We start from the raw sequence: 17503 nt of genomic DNA, 5'->3' as shown, positions 1-17503 counted from the left end.
TGTTCTTGCAGAGAAAGGCAGGTGATCTGTGCATGACTCATACAACAGGCACAGACAACTTCTGAATGTTTTTCGTACCTAAGACAAAATCCCAAATCTAAAATATATATATATTTTTTTCTTGCATGGGTGTATTGTCCGCAGTGTGTACTGAATGATTCAGCTGACCCTGGCACCCTTCACACCGCGTTCTGCAATATTAAAACACGTTCATGTCAAAGGGAAACTGTTTGTTTTTTTACTGCAAATCTTTGAAAAATAAATGACGCTTTGGACTGCAAGTGGTAAACAGTGTCAAGCTGTAAAATGGAAAAAAAAAAAAAGGCAGAGGTGGAGTTGGGTTTTCTGCTGGAATGTGGATTACATGAGTAATATTTCCAAATCTATCTGTCTCGCATAACAACCATATATGTATCCGGTCCCCTCGCCTCTGCAACAGGAATAATAAATTCAATATTCCAGCCAGACGCACAAACCTGCCATTATTCACTATACCTGCCTCTGTCTGTGTGTGTGTGCACTTGAGATAGAAATTGAGCTGCGTTGTGAGAGAATAGGTGTGTGTTTGTATGTAGGTTAGTGCATACAGTATGTGTGTGTGCTGCTCACTTACTGCTGTTTCTGATTGTAGGGCCCTTGCTGTATTTGAACCACATGTGTTACACGCCTGCTGTTCTAGTTTTACATTAATAAAATGTGTGTCTGTGTGTGAGCGCACAATCCTGCTCCTGCTATGGAGTGTTATAGTAATAAAATCATCACACAACCTCATTGTTTCTGACATCTAACCAGAAATGCTGGAAAAGGAGAGGCGAGGCGAGGGAGGAGAAAACATCCTGAGGGAAACATTCTCCTGTGGTTAAGGGTTTCAAGTCATAGCGATTATTCTGGATGTGATGGCAGGTTTATTTTCATACTAATTTCCAAGCATCACCGTGTGAATCAGATAGCTCTGTTTGCAGACGATACACAGGCATCTTGCCTCCAGCAGGGATGGGAGGTTGGAAAATGGGCCAGTATATTCTTCTGTCATGAGATGATTTGTAGCGGTTAAACCTCTGAATTTATTGTGGACGGTACAAAAGTGCTTATATATAGACAGTAGAAGTGGACACAGAGGAGGAGCTATCAGATTTCATCTCCTACAGGGGGGCAGTAAATTAATGACAGACCTAGTTGGCCAAAAAGTCACAGTTTTCCAAATATCAATCAAGAATTTGAATAACAGTCTGCCTGACACTGAGGTAATTGGAAAAAAACCCATGCTAAGACTATTTACAGTAAAGAATCTAGTCATTTATTTTGCATCTGGGCAAACTTTCGTGGTTCATGCAATTTTTCCTATTTTTTGTAGCCTATTGGCAAAGTATATTTTAGAATATATTTTTTCAAATTAAACAAATGACAAAGTAACAATCGAAAATAATGTGCTGGCAAAAAAAACAAGTTCACGTTAATATCTATTTATGTCAACTTCATGTAACATTGATGTTGTCATATTCAGTCACAAATTGCATATTTTAATCATACTGTGCAGCCCTAATGTGAGATTTGGATTTTTTTCGCTGAAATTTTACAGATTTTATACATTTTTTATACCGGTCATTAAAAAAAAAGAAAAAAAAAACGAAGTAGGGTTGTGCTTCTGATGAAAATGAGTTGATTGTTTGTTTTTGAGTCAGTCTACATATTTTAAAAGCATGATTTTAAATGATCAGGAACATTTCCCCTCTCTGAACATTATTTTCTATAAAAGCACAGCGCAGTATCAGAGTAGGAAGCTGAAAGTGAATTTTAATGGTAGCTGGCTAAAATATAAGTCATAACAGTCAGATGTCCGTGTCATTCCTTCAGTTAGAGCAGCGACTTTTAAGACTGTCTTTCTGACAGTTAATAATCATAAAAAAAGAAATTCACTTCAAAAACGGTGCATGAATTTCTCCACCCTTAGTTGGATAGTCCATAATGCATTGCAGCTCCAAGACACGTTGCATATTGACCAAAGAGTGTGACTCACTTTTTCTTGATAGGAACAAATCTCGCTCTCCTGCCTTCACCGCTGCTCTCTCCACCTACACACAGCCAACTGAAAGCAACAAGTTCATTTCTGATCTTAGGGGACTGGTTAAAGTAATTCTGGGAAATGCAGGAAGGCATTAAGTAGACGACAGGTTGAGAGGGAATGGGTACACCGAAGGAGTAAATTGCAACACTTAATCACAAAATAACTGCTGGAATGCACTGAGCATCGCAGATTGATGGGATCTAAGCGCCAAAGAGCACCGGAGGGTGGAATTTTCCTTTAATTGTACAGTCGACATCCACTGACTCACAGCTCTGACATGGTGACAGTGGGTAATACAAGGGGACTGCTGTCCAGTTGTGTGTGTTATGTATCTGTGTGTGGGAGGGCAGCAGTAGTGGTGGTGGTGAAGGCAGCACAGACTGGAAACAAACTGTACCTCTGAAAAATCAACAAGCTGTGACCAAGTTGCAGCAGTAGAGTTGCGGTGGTAATATTAACTATGCCGGAGCTCAAACAGAACTGAAATGAATTATTTCCATTTTAGCTTCACAAATCTTTCATGTGAACCAGCAGAAAAGTTTGGAGAGCTACCCTCCGTGTATAATCTATTACAGATTACTGATTGCCTGCTTGAAACGGTAATCAGTCACAAGATGCAGAGGGAAACATTGAATTTATTTTCCATTACAACCTTGTGTTTATGCCTCCACAACTTATAACATCCCTCAGAGTTGGCAATTATTCCAATCTATACACTTGAGTTCAAAAACATCTTACAGGCAAAGAATATATGCTTTTACTGTGTCTCATATTGCGTTGATGCTACATTAACCCTTTTAAACCTGGATTGACATTAGTTTTCTTGCACCTTTCTCACCTTTTGAAACATTGACAAGATTTCTGTGATTTCTTTCAAACTATGTGGAAAAAAAGGTAATAAGCAACTTTGCATGAAATGTTTCAAATTGCAAAAAAGAAGACAAGAAAATTACCTTTAAAAAGAGAAAGAGAACCATTGGAAAATTTTCTAATAATTAAGGAAAAATACAAAAAAACAACAACCTATATTTAAAATTATAATTATTAAAAACTATTTTTTTTTAGCACTTTTTCAGGTCATTTCCTATATTGGCTCTTTTACTTTTTTCAAAATTTTAATTAAAAAAAAAAAAGTTATTTATTGTGGGTAATTTTCTTTTAATGTTTTACTAATTTCCTGATCATTTCTTGGTCAGTTTTTTTTTAAGTTTTTCATTGCCTGCTTTTCATGTTTTTGAGAGAAATCAAGCCAATTTCATTTTTCAAGGGGTTTAACATTATTTCAGCACTGCTTGTTTGCTGTTTTCTGGTCACTTTTGGCTTATTGGTGCACAAATACCTTTATGGAAGTAGTTTAAATAGCATTGCCTTTAAAAAATGCAAGGAGCTGCATTGGTGTGAGCCTGTTGTCGTATGGGTACTGCACTCGTGAGGAGATGTTCAATTTAAATAAAGGACTGTTCTTAATTTATCAGAGGAGGGGGTGGCTGGGGTGTGACTTTATTTTTATGCATCCATGCTGGTAATAGCTGAGGCCTGAGACATTATGTTCTCTGGTTGCCCCGTCCGTCTGTCTGTCCATTTCTTTTGAATATGATATCTCAAGAACGCCTTTTGGGATTTTTGTCACATTTGGCACAAATGTATTCTTGGACCCAACGGTTAACTGATTACAAGTTTACGGTGACCTTGCAAAATCTGTTTTTGGCTGTAATGCAAAATGTCACACAAATGTCTAAATGTCTAAAAGGATAACAAGACTATAAAGATTAAGTGATGGCAATTTATATCCAAAAGGTCAAAGGTCAACTTTAGTATGACATAACATCGTTCTACAATAACAATTTTCTGGCAATTACTAAACATCACAACTCACAAAAAGAAAGATACTGACCTGGTGGCACTAATTTTGGGTGCCCACCTTGAAACTGTGCTGGTTGTACAGATCATCTGTGCTGCTGGGAGAAAGATTTTTGTCAAGCTTTCATATTGTTACAGACTCTGGAAGTACACTGTAAGTGCAACTTGACTGGTGCATGGAGGCATACAACCACAAGGTGGTAAATCTTTTTTTAAAATTTTTTTTATAAATCTTGACCCTCTTAAAGCTACAAATATTTTACCTTGAACCTGCGAGAAAATGCATGACCCTCCCTAAAACCATAAATAGGCCTTTGCCATATTTTTTTTCATATTCACACCAGATGTAGTTATTGAGGCCAGTGCAACAAGCATGGGAGTGAGAGTTATCACCAAAACAAAAATTTTATTTCTTAAGCAAAATGCAAATCATCCTGACAAATCATCATCACACAAGCACTTCAGCAGAATATGGGTGCATGAGAAGCCACCTGTCCCACCACACAATACCAACAGAATTTAATAAGCCTACAAATCACACACAAAATTTGCATAATGACCTTTTTCCCTGATAAACTGTACACAACAGTGGTGGCAGCAGCTGGCCAGAGCAATTTTTCTAATTTGGCATGGCACATATTATATGCTAAAAGCGTATCCTTTGATGTTTGAAAGTTGGAAGTGAAAAGTTAAAAATGAAATTCTGGAGTTGAAAAAAGTCCGTGTTTGTCATTCTTGTCATGCATGCAGGAGAGCAGTATTTGCACAGGATTTCACAGGATCTGATTAGTGCAATTGTTTATTTTTTGGTAAAATTTTAAATAATATTAGCAGAAAAAATGGATTTAATTAAATATCAGGGGTTACCATGGTAAAGAAAACCTGGAAAAGTTATGGAATTTCACATTCAGATTCTCTAGGCCTAGAAAAGTCATTGGAATTCATCAAAATTATTGAAAGTTGTGGAAAAGTTTTAGAATTTTGATGTGTATTATGATTTTTACAATAATCTTCTGCGGATAACCTGAAGTAACATAACAGTAAAGTAATTTCCTATAGCTGTCAACATAACATTGCACTAATATGCATTAATGCACAATGTTTTGTTTACCATCACATACGTTTTGTTGGAATCTCCTGGGGTTCTTCTCGACTTTCGTGTATGCCAGTAAGCTAAAATTATGTTTGAACCTAGACTTTTAATGCAATATGTTTAAAAAAACAAAAAAGCAAAACTTGAAATTATGTCCCTGAATGTCCTTATTTTAAGCTTAGTTTTCATTTTGTGTCCTGAAAGGAGTGCTCGCTGTGCATGATGTGTTTGAGGACCGCTGTAAATTTAAAAATCTCATGATAATTTCTGTTTTCACAGTGTCTGGCCATGATAAATTGTGTGATTTTGGTGAGCATGCCTTTCAGTCCACTTACCTGCCTCGTTTTAACCATTTCATAACAGATGGATACGTTTGAAGCTTATCAGACCTTAAGAGCAGTTTGTAATACTACAAACAGAGCTCTTAAACACCCTCCTCTCATTTTCACTCACTCTTTGCCAGCTTTGGCTGTAAGGCGATGTAGCACAAAAAAAACAAAAACAAAAAAAAGAGCCATCAGGTGTCATCAGTGTCTCTTCAACACAAAATTATGTATTATCTTCATATTAGAGGTATTTTACAGGATATTACAGTGTTTCCTCTCTGTTTCAATTAGCACTCAGTCAGTGCGTGTTATTGAAAATATTACTCCTGATACCTGCAGGGCTGCAGAGATGACGGTATTCTTATTAAGAGGAAATGCAATTTTCTTTTTTTTCTAGCCCTGTGTATGAGAGCAGGAATACAAGCTGGGGTATTTTCTGAGCAGTAATTTATCAAGCTTTTATTGAATACCTGATAGCTTCCTTTCTGGATTCCTGCATATAAAGACTTATTTACTGCTGCGTTTTTGTTATATAGGGATATAGAGATGTTATATATATATATATATATATATATATATATATATATATATATATATATATATATATATATATATATATATATATATATATATATATATATATATATATATATATATATATATATGAAAGCATTGGCCAAAAATGTTTATACATTTCATTACTGTAAACCTTTATTATCCTCGACAAAAGCAGTTATTACTACAAAGCTGAGTGTCTGCAGAGCGACTAATGGCTTATCCATGTGAGTGTGTGTGTACAGTATGTGTGCATAAGCGTGTGTGTGTGCGTTCTACATGAGTAATATTGTAGTATAGATGAATTATTGGCAGCCATCCATGACTATACACTGCTGTGCCTCAAGGGTCTTTACTCTGTGTGTGTGTGTGTGTGTGTGTGTGTGTGTGTGTGTGTGTGTGTGTGTGTGTGTGTATAAACCCATAGCTTTTATATACTGGCTGGCAGACAAAAACAACAACCCTGAAGGTAAAGGAGACAAATCTAATCACACAACACAAGGGGAAAGCAATCAGACATGTGTGCTCACACACACACACACACACACACACACACACACACACACACACACACACACACACACACACACACACACACACACACTGAGAGCACACAGGCACTCTTTCTTCTTTCCCGTCCCCGTCTTTTACACATACATGCATACTCACAGACCTGGATATATGACAACTGTGGAAAGTCTGGGAACTGGCTACCTTTTCAAGAAAGTGTCTGTTCAGTGGACCGTTAACATAGTTCAGCAGGGTTTGGCCACAGCTCCTGTCCCTTTCCTTTGCAAAATGCACCAAGATAAATAAATACGCCTATGTATTTCAAAGTCATGTATTAAAATGTAATTTATAGTTCAGGCCAACATGTCTTGGTTAAATATAATGAAAAGCAACATGTTCATAATACACCCTGACTCCAGTCAGTGAACTTAGTTCCACAGCGGAGAAAGAAATCTTGTGAGTGTGACAATAATCTTTTAGAATAGATGTTCATGCATCTTAGAAACTGGCTGCACAATAGTGAAATGATTTAATTTTGGATTCTCTGAGACATGAAACGAGCTCTGTATAACAAAACTGCCACATTTCACATAAAAGAAGAGCCACAACAAATAAACAGATACACAAATGAAGACAAATGCAAAAACCTCAAGAGAAAAGAGAGAAAAACAGTGCAAGGCTGTGCATCACAACATGTGGATTGATTTAAGAAATCAATAAATCGAAGCTGAACTAGCTGATGTGTCAGATGCTGTATGTTAAGCTGCATAGTTTTACAATTTTTAAATATGTATAAGTGGGATGAATAAAATGTTAATTCTGACCAGCCGGAAGATTAAAGTACAAAATGTTTTCTATCTTTCTCAATTTTTCTTTCTCTTTGATCACAGATTTTTTTTATCATTACAAGCCACAGATGAAAACCAGCTCGCGCAAATATGTTGATAAGCACAACATGACGTCCTGCACATTTTCTCATACAGTCACGCAATCAGAAAAAAAAAAAAACGAAACACACACACACACACACACACACACACACACACACACACACACACACACACACACATGCACAGCTGTACCAAAGGTAACAGACATAAATTTGTCTACTAATAACAGCATTTGGGTTAAGAGAAGACACAGAGAAAAATACAGTATAGTAAGACTATATGATATCATAAATATTACACATCAAGCAAAGTGATGATAATGATACAGGGGACAAAAAAGGAAAAAAAAAAGAGCGAGTGGATGAGAATGAAAACAAGACAAAGGGCAACATGGTGCAGATGATACTGGAGGAGACATAATTACCTAAAAATAATAATGAAATTACAATGATGGGTCAAATAGATAAAAGAGAGGGTTAAAGTGCAGATGAGGAGAAGTGCTGCGGGTGAGAGGAATACAGAGAAAGTCGAAGAAAAAGAAAGAGAGAGAGAGAGAATCATAGTTTCCATTTCCAGTGCGTCACACGAAAACAGTCTATTCATTAGAGCATCAAAACTAACACGCAATGTTATGACCACTTCAAAGAGTGGGATGAATATAAACAGAAATATACAGAGAGGAGGAGGAGGGAATAACAAAGATGGTCTCTGTCTCTGTTGCCAACTCAAAGCAGTAGCGTGTATGTACAGTATTTATGTATGGCTGTGCTTATGTGTAGGTTTGTATACATAGAGTTGGCGAGGACATATTTAGGGTTGAGGAGGCCACTGAAGCTGCTCTGTCAATCTACATAACGTATAACCATAATAATATAATAATATGAATGTTGTATTCAGTCTTTATTCAGTAAAAAATGAAATACTGTATGATATTATTTGTTTCTGTATTCAAGAAGAGTGTAGCCTGTTATGGAAAAGTAGACGACCATTGGTTAATCAAAAGTCACCATCCTTACTGTTGCTAGCTCAGACAAGCTTAAGAAAGAGAAATAAGATTTTGATGGTACCATTTAGCTGGATGCCACTGAACATCAGGCAGATAGCTGCAGGAAGCTAAAAAGCAAAGACTACAGTTTGAAGGGTTTCCCCCACATTCATTTATTTTTGCAGGCCACCGCAACTAATTCAACTGCCACCATAAATAGGGCTGTTTGAATATATATAGTGTGGTGTTGTTAATTGCACAGCAGAGCATACTTTTGTCACAACAAGAGCAGCACAACACCAGGCACAATGAAAGTGACTCAACTGTTCATTGTTCTGGGTCTAAAAGAGTGCATTCACTGCACTCTAACTTTTTTCTCATCCATCGATCTGGTCACCCAGATCAACTGATCAGTCATCAACACTGTGATTCGAACTGCTGCTGAGGGGTAAAAATAATTCAGGATGAGTTTTATCTGCCCTGCGTTCACAGACCTGCAAGGAAGTCCAAATTTAGAGAGGAATGATTTTTAAAAAATGACAGACAAGATAAAAAAAAAACCCCAAAAACCTGAACTGGGGGATTGTGGTACATTACAGTCACTCTCACGCTTGAAGAGAGAATTACAGTGAGTAGAAATAAGTTTTAGCACAAAAATATAAAATAGAAATACAGTAATAGTAAACAAATAAAATATAATAAAATAAAAAATATATGTAAAGAATAAATGAATATAAAATGCCAAGAAATATAGTAATAAACAATTAGCACTAGTATGTAAATACTTAAATTATATTATGAATAATGTGCTGAGTGTGTAAAATATAACACTGTGCCATATGCTACAATGCAAGTGTAAAACTAGTAAGTTAGAAATATAAAATTAGATATAGATGAATAATTCTAAATGCTATGTAGCTCACTGAATATGTGCAGTAGGTTTCTCCTGCTGGTCCTACCCACAAGTTTCTGACCTGCACATAGACTTTACATTTTGATAATGCCACACAACCTCTATGGATAAAAAATACATAATAGAAGGTCAATAAAGGTCATAACTGACCTTATTTGCTGTTCGAGGTGTCCTGTCAACAGTTTTACCTGTGTGTATTTTTTAATTGTTGCCTCTCGGCAAAATACTCTCTTGGCCCCTGAGAATTTTGTGCTGCAATACCAGAGCCCATTGGGAGAAATTGGAAGAAAGGCTAAGCATCGTTCTCTGGGCCTTGATTTACGTATTACAGGAACTGGGAAAGTTTACAGGGGTTCTGCCAGGAATCAAGTGTGCTCAACTTTTCATGTAGCACAGAGAGAAAAATGGCAAGACTTAGGAAGGGTCAGTTGTTGGCTGTTAAAGCTTGGTAGTCTGGATCTTACTCGGTCAAGGCTTTATTGACATTATCAACAGTTCAAGTAATGTAAAATAACGTATCTCCCAGGGGCATTTTTTCAAGTATGTTGTCTGCAACACCTTTAACCCTGGATCTCCAGAGTAATACCTCCACTGTTCGGGAAAACACTGCTCCAGGCACTCTGAAAACAGTCTTTACTTATTTCACACTGTGCTACTATTTATTCAGTTCGGTTCAAGAGCTAAACTGACACACACTTTAGATCTATAATATTCAGCCTGTGCCCAGGGGCCTCTAAACGCCAGTGGTCTCGCCTTCAGTCCTGCCCAGGTTGAGACCCCCATGGTCAGAGGTCCAGGGGCTATTTTACCTATTGATCTTGTCAGATAATCTTTGCCGTTAGGTCGAGTCCAAGTGCATACATGTGGGAGACGGGAACTCTGACGGTTCTCTTTCTTCTTAAATCTACTTCTGCCCTTTTTTCTTCGATTGGTCCTGTTTCTGTCTTTTTTCCCTCTTCCTCCAGCTCAATTCTGCCCCACCAACATGTGATTAACCCCAAAAATGAAAAAGCTGCCCCCGTCCACTCTGTAAGATTACATGGCCTCGGGATATTTTTGAAGTGCAGATTTTCTAAACAGACATTTCCATGTAAACAAGGATGTATGGGCTGCATTTATCAGTGCACTCTCACCCAAGCGCTTGCAGCTATGGACTAATTTAACAGTTGTTAAAAAAACACACTGGGATTTTGGGAAATTGGCCCAGTGATTAAACAGCCTGCTAAGTGATGAGAATACTGAAAGGGAGATTATTTTATCGTGGAGTAGCTGAAGAAAAAAAAAAATCAATCATCATCCAAAATCAAAGCGTCAAATACAGTCATCAAAATTGTCTACACATCCTGCATGGTAATAACTTCACAAACTATAGTGTGGAGTATGCACGTCACACTATTGTGTCCAATGCTTTGGCAAGAACACAAAAGAAGTACCATGAAAGGTGCCTGCACACTCAATTGGGAGCATAAACTCAGTGTGTGGGCGCCTCTTTCTAGAATAAGAATTTCATAAACAGCATGCTGAGATACAGTAGCTGGCGAGAATCATTTTACATTTTTAAAAGAGTTAATGGATCCTTTTCAATTATGTAACTTCTGCTGTTGTGTCTTGTAAACAGAAATAACAACCAAACTAAATTTCCCCAAATGCATTGCACATGGTGGATTTTGATTGACATAAATGTACAATTTTCCTTTTTCTTACTTCAGAGTAGTTACAAACTGTAAACACAATGCTGACATATTGTCACCTAATACAGTTGTTATGGAAGAGATGTAAGCAAACAGTTACCTATTCACACATCCAGCAGATATGGAGCTTTCACATTTATTTGGACTTGTGTTTTCCTGCCACCTGGCAAGTTTAGGTCCAGTATCCTGAGGGAAATGGCTGGCTCTGTAGCTGCTAAATGCTCCACTATGTTCACCAGCTCGTTGCTAATTGTGTCTGTCTGCCATTTGGTGCCAGGCAGGTTGTGTACAGTTGGTTTATTAAGATCACTTTGCTATAAAAAGGCTGCCTGCTGTGGACAAAACACACACTGAGAAGTGTGGAAATAGTGAAAGATATTATAAAGGCAGTCTTTCCCACAGAATTAGAATCTATGTGTGGCAGTAGCTGTTGTATTATTCCGTGCTCCCTCTCTAAATTTAGATTTTTGCCTGTCCGTCAACACAGTCCAGCATGGAAATCTTCATGAATCCTTTTTTACCTCACCAACAGCTTGTGGAGTTTGAGAATTTGGGGTGAATGATTGATCAGTTGATCCAGTTAGAGGTGATCAGATAAAATTGATAGGTGAGAGGAGAAGCTGCTGCAGAGGCGAGTGAAAGCAAACTTTTCAACAAAGCACAGAACAGTTAAGTTTCACTTTTACTGCGCCCGGTGTCCTGCTCCAGAGTACACTCTGTGCTCTAAGAGTGTAGCACACTATATATTCCAATGGCGCTCCCAAAAAACACCACACCTCCAAAAATAAAGATAACATCAATAAGTGGTAGCAGATGTTTTTGACGTGGTGGATCACCACAAATAAATGAATGTGTGGGAAACCTTGAAAAGCCAGAAGAGGTCAGGGGGAACTACATGATTTTGTGGTTTATATGTGTAGTTTAACACTATCAGTGGTCCCTTTCACGTCACATATATATCAGTTGATTCATTATTGTTATAAAAAGTATTGATTAGTGCAGCTTCAGGATAGGACTGTCAACCTAATTTCATAAAAATTTACTCTACTTCCTTAGCTTCACTCAGTCTCTCTTGCACTTGTGCACACATGGCACAATTTACCTCAAAAGTGGTCTGACAGACATCTACAAAGCTACTGCTGCGCAACTTTTCAACTATAACAAGGTTCCCGAAGATCCTTAAAAAGTCTTAAAAGGCATTGAATCCATTAATCTAAAAATAATATTATATCATAAAAATAATTAAATGTCTTCAATTAGTCTGTCAAAAGCCATGAAAAAGGCCAAGACATTGAAAATAGGACTTAATGCAATTTTTTTCCCAAGTTGCATTGTAAAATCTCAAAAGAATTGGTAATATCTATTGTTGAAATAATTTGCCAAGTTCCTTTCGCATTAACATCACAGAGATCAGGATGGAGGAACCAACAACATGTGTATACACATATATACATACACATATACATATACATATGCAGTTTCCACATCCAATCAAATGACAAATGTACAAGCTTCTTTTTTTAAGGCAAACCAAATGAATACTTTTATGGTAATATTATTTATTCATTGATTTTAGTGTGTTCCACTCTGCAAAGTGTCCCTTAGTCACTGATGTTGGTTTATGTTTTTTTACATTCAATTATTTTCTTTTTTTTTGTCAAACTGGTTTTAAATGTCAGTCTGAGTGGCATTAAAGAGTTCTAAAAAGTCTGAAATCTAACCTCAGCTTTAGGAACCCAGTATAAGTTGCTCCCCTTCAATCCCAAGACAACTGCTTATTTTTATGTTGTTTAGACTTAATGTCTGTGACACCAGAGAGTGACAAATACATTTGCACATACTGGCAGTTTGAAGTAGCATGGTGACATAGTTTCTACTTTAAGGCATGCAACACAGCTCATCTGATAGTTTGCTCTATTCTGGATTCTCCAGTTCTCTAAACTGCCAAATCAAGACTGTTTATAAGTGGTAGGCAGTGCATATTTAGTCCTAGTGCACAATCCAGTCCTGCTAAAACTGCAATAATGCAAGCCCAATTATGATAGTTTATACCAGTGAAGACAAAAAGTCAAGATGTCCTTTCTTTAAAAAGCCCAGAGATTACATTGGATGTGGTGTATAAAGCAACAGTAAACACTCATTCAGACAATAGCCCTTTATTCTATTCACTCTTACTTTCTCACACACACACAAAAACATACAGCAATAAACACACACACACGTGCAGATGCCCACCGCAACCCAAAAAATGCCCAATCTAACAAACAAAAGGAAAAAAAACACAAATCCAGTTAAACCGAAATTAAACATTTTATCATGCTTTAAGCGCATTTCACTCCAGCGATCACATAAACACATAAATATATTCAGAAATATTTTCCCTCTGTGAAACATTGTAACGATTATCGGATTATCGTTTCATCTTTTGTTTTGGTGGATCTGGACTCCCGATTTAAAATTCTAAACAGATCGGATAAAAGGAGGCTTTGAAGTCTGATGACTGTTTCAGTTTGGTTCTCCTCGTCTTCCTCGTTTTTCTTTCTCCTTGTTTCTGTCTCTTGTCTGTCTTTTTGCCTTTTTATCATTCTCTATGTTGCTCTGTGTGTCTTGAGGTGAGGTAAGCTTTGTTTTTGGTCCAGACATCTCTGCCCAACAAGCTACTGAGGCTTCTTGTACACAGCTGGCATCCAGAAGTGTTTTTTTTTTTTACCCAGTATTGATCCCTTTAAGCATATCCTCTTTTCACTTTTCCACTGTGGGTGGGTCAAAGGTCAGGATGGACATTTCAGTCTAGATATTTTCGATAGAAATTTCTTTCTTCTCCCTTTTTTCCCCCTGACTTTCCTCTCTTGTATATCTCTTTCTTCCTCTGCATGCCTCTCTGCCTCCCTTGTTGTCCTCTCACATATGTTGCGGTAGTAACACTAATTGACCATTCTTAAACATCCCATAACCTAATCCTTGTTTCTATGACGACATAATTTAATTCCACAGTTAGATTACTTAACAAATTCCTCCAAGAACGAGGTATACGCGCACATAAACACCGGGACGCACACACACATCTGCTTAGTCACTTTTCCAGTTGGCATGTTTCTCCTATTGAAGTAAATAATAAGGAACACCAACGTAGAATCAGTGTGTGTGTGTGTGTGTGTGTGTGTGTGTGTGTATGTGTATGTGTATGGTGTGTGGAACACCAGCGTTGATGGTTGATAGAGAAATGATGGAACTATTAAATTCATTAAAAGACAGATTCGGCAGTCATGCTTTACTGGGACAGAGACAAACACACATATAGCGAGCAGAAACATATATACACACACACACACACACACACACACACACATACACATGATGTTCTTGTTTTGTTAAGTATTCCAGGGAGGGAATACGTTTGTATTTTTGTTCATATTTATAGCCTTTTTCCTCCAGAAACGACCGACTTCCCACCAGGGAGTTATTAGTCTTTAATTTTATGTGTGAAGAGTGAAATACTGTGAGGCGGATGGAAAAGTGACGCATCAATGTGTGCGGTCCCTGCTTACTCATGTGTGTTGAGGATGACATGTATACTGCAAGTCTCCGATGGCAGCAGTGTTAAATGTTATCAGCAGTGTATTTTTCCAGCATTGAGAATGAACTTTAAAACGCAGGTTTTCAGCCAACATGGATGAGATTTCCTTAATGTGCTAAAAGATGGAAAACAACTGCCATGATAACAGGGTAAACTGACCGCTGATGAAAACCATTTGTTATGATCAAAAGTTCCAAAACAACTACTGAATGCAATAAAATTCTTAGTTCAGAAGAGTAAGAGCCAGAACACATGCAATGTTTTTTGCGCCCTTAAATCTAGCTCTGCACAACTTGCAAAAGAAAAATTGTATTTGCAGTGGTTTTGACAGATACTGCAATATGAATCGTGATTTTAGTGGATAGTATCATTTTTGCATTCCTGAAAAAGAAAAAAAATATTAAACTTATGTGATTTTTTTTTGCCTTTACATCTGGTAGGTGAACATGATACATATACTGGTGCTATGCTGCAACATGCACCACATGTCACGTGAGCAGAAACAACCAATCACAACTGACAGATATCTTTTTTTTTCTTCCGTAAATATCAGTCTGTGGTAAATATGAGGAAGAAGTTGATCATTTTAGCACAGGGCTACCCAGAGCTTTACGATCTGTCCCATGGCAAATACTTTAGAACTAATACAAACTTATAAAAAAACAACGGCTGGAATCAAAAAAGCTCAAAACTCAGGATTTTTGGTCAGTGGGCTGTGATACAGCGCCTCTGCACCCCTGAACATTGGCACAAGAGAAGCACCCAGCAGCTGACCTTGCATTTTGCAGGCGGTAATTGATGTGGCGTGTGTATGAGGCCTTAAAAAGCACGTGATTTATTCAACAGACTTTTCAGCCATCTTCACATATCTTTTAGATTTGCTTCAACTGCTTTCTAATTTTTCTGTGTCACTGCAATATTTTTTTAAAAATGTTATACAACAACATATAGCAACTTAATCAACAATGATGTTTTTTTATTGTTTTGATTTTATTTACTACATCACTTAGTAGTTTTCTGTTAGAACTTTTCTCATATTGCATGAGTATAATCTGATAAAACACTATATATCTGCGTGTTTATAGGTTATCCCTCTGGCTTCCATTGCATTCATCTCAGTGTATGTCCAGATATTCTCCAATAATGCGGAAAATATGGAAAATTACCATTAAAGTATGTATGGAGAAGATGGATGCAGCTACACAGGTTGTTGTAAAACAACATCAATAACAACAATATTAAGTAAGCTGCTCCCAGTAGCTTTCATGCCAAATGAAAAACGATGTTGCCAGGATGGGAAAGTCATTCGCCACTGAATTGTTGTGGCAAAATAAACTCCTTCTCCCAAACAGATAATGACTAACGTGGTCAAGATGCAGTCCTCGATAATGACATGAAAATGAAACAGCAGTTCAGTCTGATTTATTGGGCTAAATTTGTTTGACAATTAGCAGTCACAGGTGGTAATGTACAAAGTTTAATTTCAGCAGTGGAGTATATTATGCCCACATCAAGACACCACACAAAGCATGGCAGTAACATGCAGAGCTAAGAGGATTAATTGCACAGTCAAATCAGAGGCCTCACTGTTTTCAAGTGCAGTGACACTGTCTAATCCCACAAATAACTGCCTTTTCTCTTCCACACTGGTTACCATAACAGCTTTGTCTCAAGTGGAAGACACGACTTCCTGTGTTTATTGTCATTGAAAATACCTGTTTTGAATGAACTTCAGCAAAAACAGAAGCTCAAAGATTACCCCCCTGAAGAGACGCATGGATCCATTTTATCTAATTCAGCTTTAAAAGTTCAGGCCCTGAAGTAGCAGTAATGGTAGACCCTAGTAATGATTCATGTTGTAGTAATGATTCATTTTATCCTCCCCGACACACACGAGCATTATGCTTAGCCCTGATAAACCCCCTAGCACACGCACAGAAGAGTTCATTCACACCAGAAACAGATTACAGAAAAGCATAATTAATGGGGCTCTTTGCCACACCTTTAAATACACACACACACACACACACACCACTAACACACACAAACACAAACAAACACGCAGATATTAGTTCATGCTGTTTGCTCTCTCTATGAGCACAGTGCCTGTCGCTGGTTATCATTCATGTCTACATTTCCTGTCTGTAATTTGAATGAGGGTGTACTGCTGAAAGCCTGCTTGGAGCCCACTGACCTGAAACTTGCTAAATGACAGACAGAGAGTGGAGCTGGTGAACATAATGACACAGGGACGTGAGATAAGACGGCCCTGTTAAGAAGAATATCTGAATGCTAATCAGCATCGGTGGTTCCTGTATTTACCCAGGGGCTGTTTGCTGAGGGTCCAACCACCTCAGATGCTTTGCTTCATATTCACACAGTTCAGTGATTCCTGCTCTGTAAAACCACATTACCCAGCCGCTCCACCAGAGGAGCTGTGACTTCATGAAGTTGCTCAAGGGCACTTTAATGCTTGAGCCTAACTCTGCATTAATCTGTATTTCTGATATCAACATAGAATTAGATGTCTTTCAAAGAGTTCTAGGGGCTTTTTTAAGCTTCTTGTAGAGTGTTGTTTTGTTTTTACACCTCATGTATGGCTCAATCTCAGCCACTCGTATTGTTCCTTGTAGACAAGAACTACTTTCATAAACCTACAACATCTACCTGCCCAAGCAGCAGCAAGACTTAAGGGATTAGCAGATAAAAACTGGAGATCTAAAGAGCCACATAGTTTGGAGACCAAACTGGAGGTAAAATGAGAGTGAATATTAGACTGCAGTGATCAGAAAAAATATGAATTTGATGATAATGAAACTTCAGCTGGATCTTTCAGTAAAGATACTTTGCTATAATAAATGAAGCCTGTCAGCTTTGACCTTTTTAGTACCTAATAGCCATTTTATACAAAAAAGTGTCTTCTAACTTGTCAGAGGACATTGACAATTTCAAAACGACAGTTCTGAGGTCCTTCAGACACAGTCTGAGTGTTGCAAGGATAAATACAGATAGTTGCTATTCCCAGGGCACTAAATACT

Source organism: Plectropomus leopardus, chromosome 18, assembly GCF_008729295.1.
Source record: "Plectropomus leopardus isolate mb chromosome 18, YSFRI_Pleo_2.0, whole genome shotgun sequence".
Classification (NCBI taxonomy): Eukaryota; Metazoa; Chordata; class Actinopteri; order Perciformes; family Serranidae; genus Plectropomus; species Plectropomus leopardus.
This window is presented reverse-complemented; position numbering follows the sequence as displayed.